Below are 14,281 nucleotides of genomic sequence, written 5' to 3'. Positions count from 1 at the left end.
GGTCACATCTAGGACCATCAGACTGGGAGTCCCCAGCCCTTCTTCTGCCAGGGTGGTGGATGCGGAGGGGAGGCAGGAGGGACGGGCACGGGCTCTGGATACGTTTTCGGGGGCCATCTGCCTACGCTTGCCCATGAATGAGCAAAATACATGAGGACGAGCTCCTCAGAGGACGCTGGTCCCTGCCAGCAGCTCTGCCCGTCCCAAAGAGACGGTGGCTGCCTGTCGCCTTCGGGTGCGGACCCTGCACCCACCGTGGCTGCTTCCCCGCGGCTTTGTGAAGGCATTTCAGTGAGCCCCGAGTCACCGCAGGCATGCAGAAACAGTGAGTCAGGCCCCAGAACTGCCAGGCGCAGCTGCTGCTCACGTTCAGTGACATTTTTTTGAAGCTGAGGTTGAGGGTTTTTCAGGGTTTGGAGGGTTTTTTTTCAGATGATTTCTGGATTCAGAGATTTGGGGGCTTGCATTTCTCAGTTTGGTTTTGGTGTGGGTTGGTTTTTTTTTTTTGCTGTAATGGGGAGACTCATTTTCTAAAAAAGGACCCCTCCGCCAGCTGAAATTGTCCCATCTTCATTCCTAGGAGGATTTGGGAGCAGAAACCCCTCTGCACGGGGCGAGGCTCACGGCAGACCTGCAAACGCCGGGGGTCAGGCACTACCGATCCCCATAAGCAGCGTCTCCCACCCACTCCGCCAAAGCACAAATGACTCCGCAGCACGCGGAGCACACAACGATCAACTCAATCTGTTCTTTTTTTTTTTTTACCCCCCCCCTTTTAATTGCTTGTGATCACTCTGAAGCTTTAACCCAGCCTCGGTGAATGTGATTCATCTTGGCTGCTGTTAAGGCAGAACGGGAAGGTTACAACGCTGCTCTCCGCTGCGTCAACGTGATATTCCCTGCCCATGAAATAATCTATAGCTGGCATTATGGGGCCATATATCCTCTTGAATTGCAACACCCTAAATGCAACAAATAGCCACTTAATCGATATGAGTTCATTCTCCGTTCTCCTTCTTTATGGAAAATTGGGCAGGCTCCCAACCTGTTTCCATAGGAACGGGCTGGGAGACTGGGAGAACCGCCGGCTGCCGAAGGCCCGGCGTTAACACAGCCACGGCGTCTGCTTCGCGCTGGCAGAAGCTCCAGCGGCCTCCCGCACATCGCGGCCGCGTTAAAGCTGAGTCAATTTGCGCCGGAGATAAGGAGCTGCCAGCCGATAACCGGCTTACGCGCGGCTACCTGCGTTGTCCCCGCGGAATTTGGCGGAGGGTGGAGAGGGCTCCTTCGCTCGCCCCGCACCAGCATCCCAGGGTGCTGGGGCTCCCCTGGGGGCTCCCCCAAACCCCCTCTGCCCCGGGGCCGAGCAAAGGCTTCCCCGCGCGGTGGCAGCATTTGCTAAATCTCCGGCGCCAGCTGGAGATGCCTCAGGTGTCTGCTTTGTTTTGCTTCCCTCTTATGAAATGAAATGAGAGGAAATAAATTGTAGCACAGCTCCCCGGCCCGACTTTCTGTTCAAATGCCAGTTCTCAGCTAAGGCTATTGTTCCGCAGAGTTTCATTTTAAACTGCTTTATTAGACATACTAAAATATCACTTCCTCGCTTGCGAGGGCAGCCTGTTCCTACAAGAGAGAGATAAAACCTGATGGCTTGATTGCAAAGGGGACATTTTGTTACTCTCCTAAATCAGCTGACGGCATTTTTTAATGGGAGGCAGCGCTGGGAGCGGTGGTGTGGTAGGAGCCTTGCCGGTGCCTGCTCCCCTCCACCCCAGGGGCAAGCTCTGCTTTTGCGCTGCCGAGGCAAGAGGTTCAATTAGGTTTTGGCCTTTTTGCAGAAGCACCCGTCAAGCGCTTCGGGCTCCTCGTACGTGGAGCGAGGAATTGGGCCCAGCCGGTTCCCACGTCCTCCCGAACGCTGCTCTTTCTTGTGTCTGGCTTGCAGATGCACAGCTGGGAACCGGCGTGGCAAATCACCGTAACTCCAGTGCCTTCAGTTCCCCTTGGAGGGGAAAAAAAAATACTTTCTTTTCTTCCAGTAGATTTTTCTTGTAGCTATAAGCACGGTGCAGGTAACGCACAGGAGACGCTGCCCCATCCCGAGCCTGGGGCTTCGCTCTGGGCACCGCAGAAGGGTGCTGGTTCCCAGAACGGGATTTTTTCACCTGCTTTGCCCCCTCCCGCTCCTGAGGGGCTGGTTCCCAGCGGGGGACGCGGCAGAGCTCTCCGGGGCATTGCACAAGCTGTTTCTCCCAAGGCTCCTTGCTGCTCAGCAAAGGAGCGAACCTGAGCTTTGATACAGCCCCGGCAGCTGCCATGTCTGCGCTCCCGAGACATCAGCAGCGATTACTCATCTCGAGAGCTCTCCGCGCGGCGCAGAGGCGAAGGGAAGACTCTGCCACGTCTCCCGGCACCTCTGTCCACGCAACGTTCATCCCCCTCGGGCATCGGCGTGCTCCAGGGACGCGACATCGCGCTCCCACGGTCTTCGTCCTTGGCTCTGAGCCACGGTGGAGCCCGGCAGGGAAAGGCAGGTGGGGCTGGCACAGCTGCGGCAGGCGAAGGAGCCGGCGCGGTGACTCCCACGGCAGCTGCAGCGGTGGGAAGCAGCAGAGTTTTATTCCGACGGTTACAAAAAGTACCCTTGAAAATAGGCAGGAGAAGGCAGACTGCGGCGCAGCCACCCGCGTGGCAGGGGATGCCACGTGAGCACAGCCTTCACCTTTAGCTCTCCGATGCTAATGGCCTCATCCGTCGTGTTTTTATAGCCGGCACGGCGGCTGCTTGGCAAGACTCACCCTGCAGTGGCCTGCGCCAGCCTGGTGCCACGATGGCCAGGGGCTTCTCCGGCTCGGAGAGGGGCTGTGGGCAGCCCGGCCGCTCCCACCGCGACAAAACACGCTTCAGACGCCGGCGTTTCTCCTTGGTGTGGCTCCAGCCGGGTCAGCCTCTCCCTTACCGCGTTGTCATCTCTTGGGTGATGGCCAAAGCGTCGCTGCGGGGTGTCAGGCGGGGACCCCGGGCAGACCTCGAGCCGCCCAGCGCCTTGTTCTTGGAGGGGGACCAGCGAGGGGGTTACTGTCACTGCTCTGAATGATGCGGCGGTTCCCAGAGAGTGAATCAGTTAAATTAACGAATCCTCCCTGATGCCAGAATTCAAGGAGCTTCCTAATACGTGTCGGTTGACATGGCATTAATACTCTTTTCTGTGACCTTTACATCGCCATCCAAGTCCAGGCTCCCCTTTTTGCCCTTTGCTATTCCCTTTCATATTTAATATTAAATCTGCTTTATCTGCAAGAGGGCTTTATTGTGCACTCAGATAAATTGAAAGGATTTCACAATCCCTCCGCGGGGCAGAGCCGCGGGTGGGTAAAACGTCGGCCCGAGGGTAAAAGGCATCGGAGGCAGAGCTCTGCGCTGCCGCTCATCGCCGCACCAGCGGCCGATTCTCACCGGCATCGCTTGCGGCACTTGCCGCGAGGCTCCCTGCCGACCCCGCCATTTTCTTCAAGGTCAGCACTCGACAAACCCCGGGGGTGGCCCGGGGTGGGCAGCCGCTGCTCTCCGCTCCTCTTGATTTATGTGCTATTGAGCACAGAGAGACTAATGGGCCGTCTCGCAGGGGAAAGCCTGGCGCAGCCGGGTCTCCGAAGGGCTTCCTCGCATGTAGGACTCCTTTATGCCTCCCACGGGATCCTATTACACCTCCTTTGCCGCTTTTTCTTTATTCACCGTGGACTTTTTTCTTTTTTCTTCTTGCATGCAGCACAAACCAAGTGCCAGAGCCAGCGACAGGCGCTGATGGAGAGGCAGGAGGGCGGCTGGAGGGAGTGATGGATGGCACAGGAGATGCCGGTTGCAGATCTCAGGGACATGTACAGCACTTTAATTGGTCGGCCTGCACAGATTTCCTCCCAAACAGCATTTTTTAATCTAAAAGAAAGCAAGAAACTGGAACGTGTCTTGCTTCTTTCATGACTTCCCTGGAGGCAGCAGCAGCACATTAAGGAAAAAGAGAAGGAGGAGGAAAAAATAGTCAGAAGCACCAGGTGGCTGAATATCTTGCAGCCTAATTGATTCCTCTTTAATTAGTACAAAACCTGTTGCTCTCAACCAACGTTCGGTGCCAGCTTTGGAGCAAGCAGCATCCTCCCCGGCCCCGCGCCAGCACAGCTTGGCATGGCGGAGGGAGGAGAGGAGCCGCAGGGAAGGGTGCGGGGTTGCTGGTGCCTCTCCTGTACCTGGGAACGAGGGCCACCTCCAGCTCCTGCGACGTTCTTCCAGGCAGCAGGAAGGAGGAGAGCCGGCCATGTCGGCGCCCGTCGCACACCGAGGGGCTCGGATGGGATCATCCGGAGTGACTGAGACTTCCCGGGGATTTCGGTGCCGGTGCCTGGCCTCGCTTGGGAACAGCTCACCGGTTCTCACCCAAATCCAGTTATTTTTCCGAATGGAAAAGAGCTCAACTTCATTTTCAGTGAAGTTATTTCTCTGCTTTTTGCCTCCTGACTTTCAGAAAGACGTCCAAGCCCTCGCGGGGGTTTGAAACCAGGCTCTGCGTTGGCAAGGGCTGCTCTGGGTTAGGTGGTGACTTTGCCAAGCGGATCGAAACTCCCCCCCTGCAGCACCCGGCCACAGCTCTGCCGCTTCGGGAAATGCCACCTTACGCTTTTAATCCTTTGGTCCTGACCTGTGCAAGGGCTTTCCCTGGTGCAGGGGGGCTGGGGGGGCTCTCCTCTCACCCAGCGGCTTCTCCCCAGCAGACCCAGGCGTCGGACCCCGCTCCTGGGTCTCCGGTTTGGGTGCAATATTGTCACCGACAAGGTGATAACTTGTCTGTAGGTTTTGCAGCAAAGCCCCCGCCACTGGCCGGCTCGCAACGGTTGTCGATGCTCCGGCACAGCAGCAGGAAACCCAAAAATACCCATTTAGGTAGAAAAGTGTCATTTACCGCCGTGTTTTAAAGCCAGTTCCTGCTGAGGAACCCTTCTCACTGTGCGAGTGCCAGGCCAGCAGGCTCTGAGAAACAGAGGTGGCTTCTTCCATCCCGATAACCCCGCAAAAGGACACGAAAGCCATGAACACGAGCCTGGCATCTTTTTTGTGCAGATGCATCCTCCGTGGGTGCTCATGGGAATTGCAGGCGCGACTGGGAGAGAAGAGGAAGCCGATGTGCAAATGCTGTGGCCTGAGCAGGAAACTCAGGAGCTAAAATACACCCTGCCAGCCCTGGCACGCAGCCCCAGCCCCGCCTGTCACCGCTGAGCAGGGGGACCCTGCAAAAGTGGCACCGGCCCAGGCTCCGGTGGCTAACGAATCCCGGCAGTACGGGCCCAGAGCAGGAGTGGGAGCATCCCTCTCGGGGCTCTTGAGGGCTCAAGGAGCAGTTTTCGCAGCGTCGAGCTGTTTGGTTGATGTTGCACAGACCTCTCCGAAGGCGCGATCTGGCCTGCAGACCTCGCACCACCGCGTAGATAATTAACAATAACGAACGACCTCGTCGGTGCCTGGAGTCCCAAGGCTGGGGTGATGAATTAGCAGCTGAGCAGCCTCGATTTTACCTCGGAAAAAGAGCCCATCCAAGATGGAAATAGCTGCAGGGCAGACCCCCAGCTCATTTTATTTCTGCAGTGAACGCGGGAGGGTGTTTACAGGAGGTTTTTCTGCCTGGGCTCGGGAGCTGTGGACCAGATCTGGATTGCCCAGCTGGAAGCTGCGGCTCCCCGTCGCTCGCCGCCCGCCCCATCCCCTGGGGAACCAAAGCTGCTCGGCAGAGAGAAAGGCTCCCGGCTCCCGAGCTGGGAAAACGCCGGTGTGCAGAAGCCATAGCTCACCGCTGGAGCCGTTTTCCTGCCTGCGTGCCAATGCGGAGCCTGATGCGAAGACCCCCGTTCCCGCCTGCCCTCCCTCGTCCCCGGGAGCTGCCTCCCGCGTCCCGCTCGCTCCCAGCGGGCAGGTGCCGAGTCGAACCTGTGCCTTGCGGAGCCATTTGCTTGTGGTTTTTCCCTCCCTCCTGGAAGGCCAGCAGTTCCCCGCTGTTTATAAAAAGCTGTAAGGAATTCTTGAGCAAAACAATAGCTTTTTTTTTTTCTCCTCCTCCTGTCACCGCACACCCCGGTGCCGCCGCGGGCACGTCACGCCGGGCTGGGTGAAGATGCCCGGACCCTCACACCGACAGCAGCATCCTCCTCGGGCTGGGAAAGCGAAGGGCAAACGGCCGCAGGGAGGCAGAGATCTGCGTTATGGACACGATTCTCCTTGGAGAAGCCTTAATCCCAAGCCATTAATAAAAACAGATTTCATGCCGCACGCAAAGATTAAACGAATTTTGCCTTGTCTCCGTGGGCAGTATCAGAAATACAGCTGCCTTCGTACGTTAGGGCTCTGCTGCGCTAAGCCACTAATACTGGAAACGAAGCTCGAGGGTTTTAATCACCTACCAAAGAGTCCCCCAGCCTGTTGGAGGTATTTTTAGGATTTACAGGTATTAGCTCAAAAAAAAAAAAAAAAAAGCCCAATTTATCGATTCATCACGATTCAACTACTGCGCATCACCCTCCTCCTCCTCCGCTGGCCCCGCAGCACCCATAGCCGGGTTAGCCGGGGGGGTCGTGCCGGTTGGCACCCTCCTGCCCGGGTACGGGGATGCGTTTTGGGGCAGCCGCTCCCCTCCGGCTGCCGCCTTCGCGCCCGCTCGCCGACGGAGCGAGCCCGAGCTCGCGGCGCAGCGTTGCCAGGCTCTGAGCAAGGCTTTTGACTCGTCGCCTGGATTTAACGGCGCTCGGTGGGAAAGGACCCGGCTTCCCCTTCTCTCCACCAACCTGTTCCCTCTGCGAAAGCTGTTTTTGTGCCCTTTGCACCCCAGCCAACTTTTATCCTCGTTTCTTTAGAGGTGAGGGATGAACCGAGCCGTTAGCGGAGCTGGAGGGAGCAGCCCAGCTCTGATCAGGCAGAGCCGGGGTGAGCAGGAGGGAAATCCTCGGGAAGCCTCGGCGCAGAGCGGGAGGAATGAGCATCCACCACGCCGTCGAGCGACTCCGCTCTCTCCTTGAGCCGCAGCCCGAGCGAACGGGAACCCCGACCCCCTCCAAAAAAGCCCTTTTGGGAGCCGGTAGCTGGAAAACACCTCGCTGCTCGTGTAAAGCAAGGCGGCTGCCCGGGAGCCGGGGACTCCCGAGAGGCAGCAATCGGTGCCCGTGGTTTTACAAAGCTCCCAGCATGGAGGCTCTGGAGACGCTACCCCAGCCTCAGCATCCCCCCGCGCAAGGGAGCGGGGATGCTTCCCCCTCGCCGAGGTCTCCCCAAAGCACGCAGACGGACCCCGAGAGGCACAAAGCTGCTTCCCAGGGAGGCAGGGGAAAGCTCAGCACCGTCGGGGGAACCACCACCCCGAGCACAACCCTCGCGGCGCCCGGCTTTCCTACGGCGAGGCGCGACCGCAGCAAAAACGCCTCCAATGTCGCGCCGCAGCCAGACCCCGGCCCTGGCGGGGGGAAGAAGCGAGCTCCCAAGACCAGCAGAACAGAGGGGTCCGAAGCATTTATAGATGTACGTATATATCATATATTTCTGTGTGTAACTATACATAGATAGCTGCATACTTACACACCCGCACAGGTAAATATTTATAGATACTGACCTCTTCAGATTAAAGTCCAAGGCACTTTTTACAGTGAACAGGTTAAAGCCATAGTTTAAAACATGCCTGTTTCTGGGTACAGCTCGGGTTTATGGCAATGCTGTGGGGACGGGCCAGTCCCCGCTCCCTTCCTCCCGGCCGAGAGATCGGACCAGAAGGAGGGATGTAAGCCCGGGGCCGGATCCTGACCACAGAGACACGCAAGCAGCTCCCGCCGGGAGGTGCGGCGGCAGGTCGGGGCGTGCTGAGACCTCAGCAGGGGGAAGAACACTTTGGGCAGAAGAAGGAGCAGAGCTGGGCGCACGTCTCGCAGCGCCCGGAGCACCAGAGCCCCCGCTCGAGAGCACCCCACCGGGCAGGCGGTGCCAGAGCCCTGCCCGGTGCTCGGTGGGGCTCCAAGGTGGCTCATCCCAGAGGGAAATAACTCATCCCAGAGGGAAATAACTCATCCCACAGGGAAATAACTCATCCCACAGAGCAGCTTTTCCTCTCCCCTGCAAAAGCCCCTCTTTGCCACCCTGAGCCCTCTGGGTGCCTTTGGGGAGGGAGCTCAGAGCCGGGCGAGGAGAAGCTGGGACCAGCGCAGAGCCTTGCAGCAGCATCTTCCCCTTCTCAAACAGCGGAGGAATCACCTTCCCCCACCCAGCAAACCTACCTGGTGGCCATTGCACGGGGCTCCGAGCCGGCTGGGAGATGCTGGGCAGGAGAAGCCCAAGGGAGAGCGGTGCGGAGGAGCCAAGCAACCTAAAAATCCCCAGGCACCCCCAGAGCCAGCTGGCAGCAGGGGAGGCTCAGCCCTGCCCTCCCGGGGGGAACCAGCCCCTCTCCTCCGGCAGAGCTATAAACCACGGCCCGGCCGCGTCCCAGCGAGGGGCAGCTGCCTCCAACAACCGTCCCACCAGTGGGGGCAAGCGTGTGGGGCAGGAATAGCCCCAGCTGGGCAATCCCAGGTAGCCACTGGCTACCAGCTGGTTTCTGCAGGGGGGATTTCAGGTTTAGGGGCCAGCAAGGAGCCACCGGAGCTCATGGCAGCTCAGTGCTGCTGGGACCTGACCCTACTGGGTTTAACTGGTCTGGGAGGGTCAGGCCAGCACAGCCGTGACAGTAATAACAGCGATAACGATGACAGCACGGCAGTGACTGCGACTCTGATGGGGAAGAGCCGGTGTAGGGGCTTTTAGGCTTTCTCTGGACAAAAGCAGCATTGCAGCAGAATTGGTCCCATAGGTGCTGCTCATTCCCGGCCGTGGTCACGCTCCAGGCGGGAAAACTGACCGGGAAGGAGCATCGGGGCTGCAAAAGAACATTTTAAGACTTTGCCCACAGATCTTGATCCGCTGGGGATCAGGCCCAGCAGCTCAGGGGCGGGAGGTAAGGAAGAGATGCTCCGAGGCTCGAGGAGTACGCAGCTGGAAGGCCGCGACGGAGCGGCCCCTGCAACCTCATCGCCTTTGTCTTTCACACTCGGGGCTTTGTCCTCCTACGCCATCGCAGCCTGAGGTCAAAGGGAGCAAAAGCCTTCCAGACACAGCAGCTGCGTTCCCTCGGGACAATTCCCCCCCGGAGAGCGGGATGGCTCCCGGGAACGCAGCCCTTGCCTGTGGCAGCGCAGGTCACTGGGGCAGGGCTGCCCATGCCCCCATCCCAGAAATTAGGTATTGACCTGAGAAGACAAAGCAAGCACGCTATTTCTGCCTGCCTCCTTCTGAGCAAACCTCGCACAGCCCGGCTCCGCGTCTAGGGAGCCAAAGCAGGCAGGAACAGTCCTGCCTGCCTGCCTGCCTGCCTGCCTGCCTGCCTGCAGGTCCCCAGGCCAAACACAGAGCAGCGTTTCGGCGGCCGGCGTGGCAGAGACCGGCTTTGCCGGGAGGAGGAGGATGTTTGAACCCTCACCCTTTCCTAGGCACAAGTGATTCCCTAGTTCAAAGCCTGCCCGGATCCTGCCTGTGCCGAAAGCCTGGCCGGAGGAGGGAAGCAGCACGCCCCGCACCGCTTCTCCCACGAGAGCCTCCATCCTGGGGGAAAGGGGGGATTTTGGCTCTGGCACAGCGCGTGCCCGGGGAGCTGAGTCCCTCCTTCAGCTGGAGGAGACGACCGGGGTGGGGAATGGCTTTCCAGAAACCGCTGAGACCCCGGGAGAAAAGAGAGGGCAGGTCTTTCCCTGGGGAGAAGCCAAGCTCCGGTGCCACCGGGCTACGCGGGTCTGGACCTGCTAAAGGCCGGCTTCCAGGTAACGGGAATGAATACCTGCGGAGGAACGGGCAGGGAGCACGGGGAGCCTTTCTGGCCGGGGTCCTGCGCCCCTCCTCTGCCGCCCCTGGCCTCCGTCCTCGCCGGGAGCAGCGGCTGTACTCAGAAACAGACATTTTTGGCAGCAGGCTGGCGTCGCTGCCTGCCGACAACCGGGTTGGGTACAAAACCATAATTGAAAGTTACAATAACCTTTATAATATAGCAATATATTTCATAGTTAAAATAAACTATTATGCTTTCCCCTATTGTTAAAAAAGAAGCGAGCGGTACAGAGGCGAGATGCAAACCCAGGTCGAAGCTCCTTAAGTCCGGACAGAAACGTCTGTGAGTTTGCAGAGAGGACGTGGTATTTTTCTGGCGTTTCTGGGACGTTTCCTCGCAGGCAGCAGAGGGAGGAGGATCGTGGAGCAAAGAAAAAAAAAACCCGAGGCTGTGCCAAAAATGAGACTGGCTGTGGCTGGGTGGGTCCTGGAGGGGCTTGGGGGTTCAGCCCCGATGGCGCGTGGGGTCGGGTGCTCCCGGCCGCGGGAGGTCGGCGTATCTTTGGGATTATATCTCTGCGTCGCAGTTTTGTTCTTGTGCTTTTCCTCCACCTTGGGCGCTGGTCCCAGCTCTTCTCTCTCCCCGTCCCGACGCCCTTTGGGGGTCGCAGGCTCCAAAAGGACGTTCTCGGGTGCGTAGGGAGCATCCCGCCATGGGGAGAGGGAGCCATTTAGCGGAGAGCTGCCAGCCGCTGCCGGGAAGGGAAGCTCCAGCTCAAGCTACCGCGCTCCCCTGGGCATGAGCCGGGCGCTGCCGCCTGCACCGGGGCGGCTCAGCTGCTGGTGACTGAGAGCTGTCGCAGGGAGCGGGGCAGCGGCTCCAGGCGGGCACCCCTGGGCCCAGAGCCCCCCAGCACCGGGGGATGCCGCAGGCTGGACCGTGTTGGGGTGCTGGGGGCTCCCCGCTGCTCTCCCTGTCCTCACCGTGGCGTTGGGGTGGCCCCCGGTCCCGGCAGTGGGGCTGGACGGGGGGGTTAGTCCCGGTGCTGGCCTCGGTGGGGTCCGGTGAGCCCGGTGCTCGGGGTGACAGGTCAGGGCTACTGGCAGCGGTGTCGAAGCACTGGCAGGGGTGCGGGTGCAATACGGGGGTGCAGCAGGGTGAGGTGCAGAGCGTGGGGTGGGGGCTGCAGGGGTGCGGGATGCAGGGTGCACGAGATGCACGGTGCGGGATGCGGGGTGCGGGATGGGGGATGTGGGGTGCACGGGATGCAGGGGTGGGATGGGGGATGCAGGGTGCACGGGATGCAGGGGTGAGGTGGGGGATACGGGGTGCAGGATGGGGGATGCAGGGTGCATGGGATGCAGGGGCGGGGTGGGGGTTATGGGGTGCAGGATGGGGGATGCACGGGGTGCAGGGTACGGGATGGGGGATGCGGGGTGCGGGATGGGGGATGCGGGGTGCACGGGATGCAGGGGCGGGGTGGGGGTTATGGGGTGCAGGATGGGGGATGCACGGGGTGCAGGGTACGGGATGGGGGATGTGGGGTGCATGGGATGCAGCGGTGGGGCGGGGGATGCGGTGTGCGGGATGGGGGATGCGCGGGATGCAGGGGAGGGATGGGGGATGCGCGGGATGCAGGGGAGGGATGGGGGATGCGGGGTGCAGGATGGGGGATGCGCGGGATGCAGGGGAGGGATGGGGGATGCGCGGGATGCAGGGGAGGGATGGGGGATGCGGGGTGCATGGGATGCAGGGTGGGGGATGCGGGGCGTGCGGGACGCAGGGTGCAAGGCGCAGAGCGTAGGGTGCGGACCCAGGGCTGCAAGGCCTCAGGCAGAGGGGGTGTTTGGGGTGCAGGGGTGAGGCTGGGGGATGCAGGGCGTGGGGTGCAGCGATCCCACCGCCCCAGCCCAGCTCCTGTCAGCCCTGCCGGAATCCCGCCGAAGCAGCGGCTCTGCTCCCAGACAAGGATCTCTTGCCCCCGTTGCGATCCTGAAGCTCTCCCCACCGCTCCTTCGCTCCCCTTCAGCGCCTCAGGTCCCAGCAAGCCGCCAGCGCCCGGTCTTGTCTTACTCCCTTCGCTTCCCAGACTCGATCGGCAGCCCGTAAGGAGGTTCCCGCTGGCGATATCGATCCTGGAGCATCACTACTTCCTCCAGCTCTCTGACACCCCAGGACACATCTCTGCACCTCACCCTGTGCACGGACCCGTTGCACGTGGCGGTTTGCTCCTGCCCAAACCCCGGGAGAGGTGTGGAAGCCTTTTTCTCCGCTTGGCTGCCTGCAGGCCGGCGGAGACGCTTGCATTTCAGGCTCATTCTCAGAATTTACAACGTTTTCTCCATTGCCACGCTGGAAACCTCCTTACAGAGCTGGGCAGAAGCTTCTCCTGCCGGGGAGGTAGGGCTGAGGGTGACCCGTAGGCACACGGGGAGCAGCAGCAGGGCTAAGAATAGACCTTGGGGGGCTACCAAGGCAGCGACGCTCTCCCAGCCATCCTGCCCACCCTACAATTACACCGCTGACAAGAGCTTGGAAGAGGGGAAGAGCAGCTCATCCCCTGAAGCCGAGCATCTCCTGCCGGCCGAGGACCAGAGAAGGTCGCCGGCCGAGGACCAGAGAAGGTCGGGCGGCGATCGCCGCGCACCTCCTCTCCTCCCCGCCCGCGACGGGAACGACCGCGGCTTGCTAACGCTGCTACCGCCGGGCTCAACGCAACCCCCTCTGCAGCACCGGGAGCTCATTTTTGCAGCGCTCCCGCTGTCGCCTTGCAGCCTTCCTCCTCCTCCTCCTCCTCCTGCCACTGGCTGGGGCCTGCGGGAGCGTTCCTCGCTAACTAGTGCTTGTTTTCTGTCTAACTTTAATTGCAGGGCACAAGGAGTAAACCACCTACCCCCGGCAGCAAGTGGAGTTTTGCACAGAAATTCCTCGGCATCGGGCTGCGATGTCCCTGCCTACGTGCGCACGAAATCCGGCGTTATTTATGGAAGGGAAAGAGTTACAAAGGAGAAGATTACAGGCTGAGTATACCTGGAGTAACACAGTGACTTTGATTACAATTACTGACACTGCTGGGTGAGGTGTAATTAATATCGCGGAGTAATTACATGGTTACTTCATCTGTTTAAAAATATATAAATAGCCTCTGCTGAGTTTTCATTGAAAGCAGCAAACACCAGCCCCAAAGCCGGAGCCCGGCAGCAGCAGGCAGGGCTCCACGCAAGGACCTGGCAGAGCCCGAGCAGGACCCCGGGGCAGCACCGGGGAGGAAAAAGGGGGAAATGGTGAAAGCTGAACAGAAAACGGCTGCTTCCAGAAGTAGCCAGGTGATGCCCAAGGGTACCTCGGGAAGCTGAATGCCATCAAAAAAATACAAAAAATAAAGCATGAGGGGCTGCGCTTCGGCAGGCACAGGCGGTGGCTAATGCCGAGCGCCGCGCCGTCGCCGAGACGGCGCCGGCTGGTGCTGCTGATCCCCACCAAACCCAGCAGAAGCAGCAGGAAGGCGATGGGCTTGGTTTTAAACAGATGAAGCGCCTGCTCCCGCTACTACATCGCTTGCCGGCGAGCCCCCGCTCGACCCCGGCGGATTCGGCGCTGCCGGCTGGACTCCAGCACGGATGCTCCCGGTGCGAGCAGAGGTGGTTGTAGCTGATGGGGTTTTTCACCCAGCGGTTCTGAGGCCGCCGCAAAGAGCCCGGTGGCTTCCCAAAATGCTGGGGGGAGAGGGGGGTCCCGGGCGGGCGGCGATGTGAGCACCTGGAGACCCCCTCGGCGCCTGGGCTGGCCTGCCAGCCCCGTCATCGGCCATCGCCGCGGCGGCTGGGGGCAGCCCTGCCTGACCCCACATCCCCGCACGCTTTAGGCACTGCTTTCCCGGCTCTGGCACGTGTCTCCAGGCAGAATATGACACCGAGGACCAGAAAGACGAAGCGTCCCTTGTTCTGCCCCGGGGTAGAAAACACTCACTGCTCCGGAGAACCCCCGGGGCAGGTTACGGCCAGCCACCGTCACCCACCCGGCAATGCAAGGCGGGGGTTCGTGTGGGTCCCGGTAAGGAGATGGGATAGAGCGTGGGCAGCGTAGGTCAGAGCCTGTGCAAGAAACCACCACGTTGGCATCTGCCCGGCGGGGCTTTGCGATGGTGAGAGGGGCAGGGGGCAAGGGGAGCGCCCCGGCCCCCGGCGGGGTCCACGCAGGGGAGGGAAACTCTCCCTCTGGTGTCTCCGTTGCTTCAGTGCTTCTGACTTGTTGTTTTGTTTTGTTTTCAAATGTGAAGACCTGAGATTGAGCGTGGGTTTTTTTTTCCGTCTGCCACCGGACGCCGCGGCGCGGGCCCGCCCGAGGCGTCGCCTCCCGTCCCCTTCCTTCACCACGTGTAGAGGCACCTGAACGGGGATGCGA

The sequence above is a fragment of the Platalea leucorodia genome, assembly GCF_965183815.1.
Source record: "Platalea leucorodia genome assembly, chromosome: 24".
NCBI classification, from domain to species: domain Eukaryota; kingdom Metazoa; phylum Chordata; class Aves; order Pelecaniformes; family Threskiornithidae; genus Platalea; species Platalea leucorodia.
The sequence above is the reverse complement of the archived record's forward strand: the minus strand, read 5'-3'. Positions refer to the sequence as shown.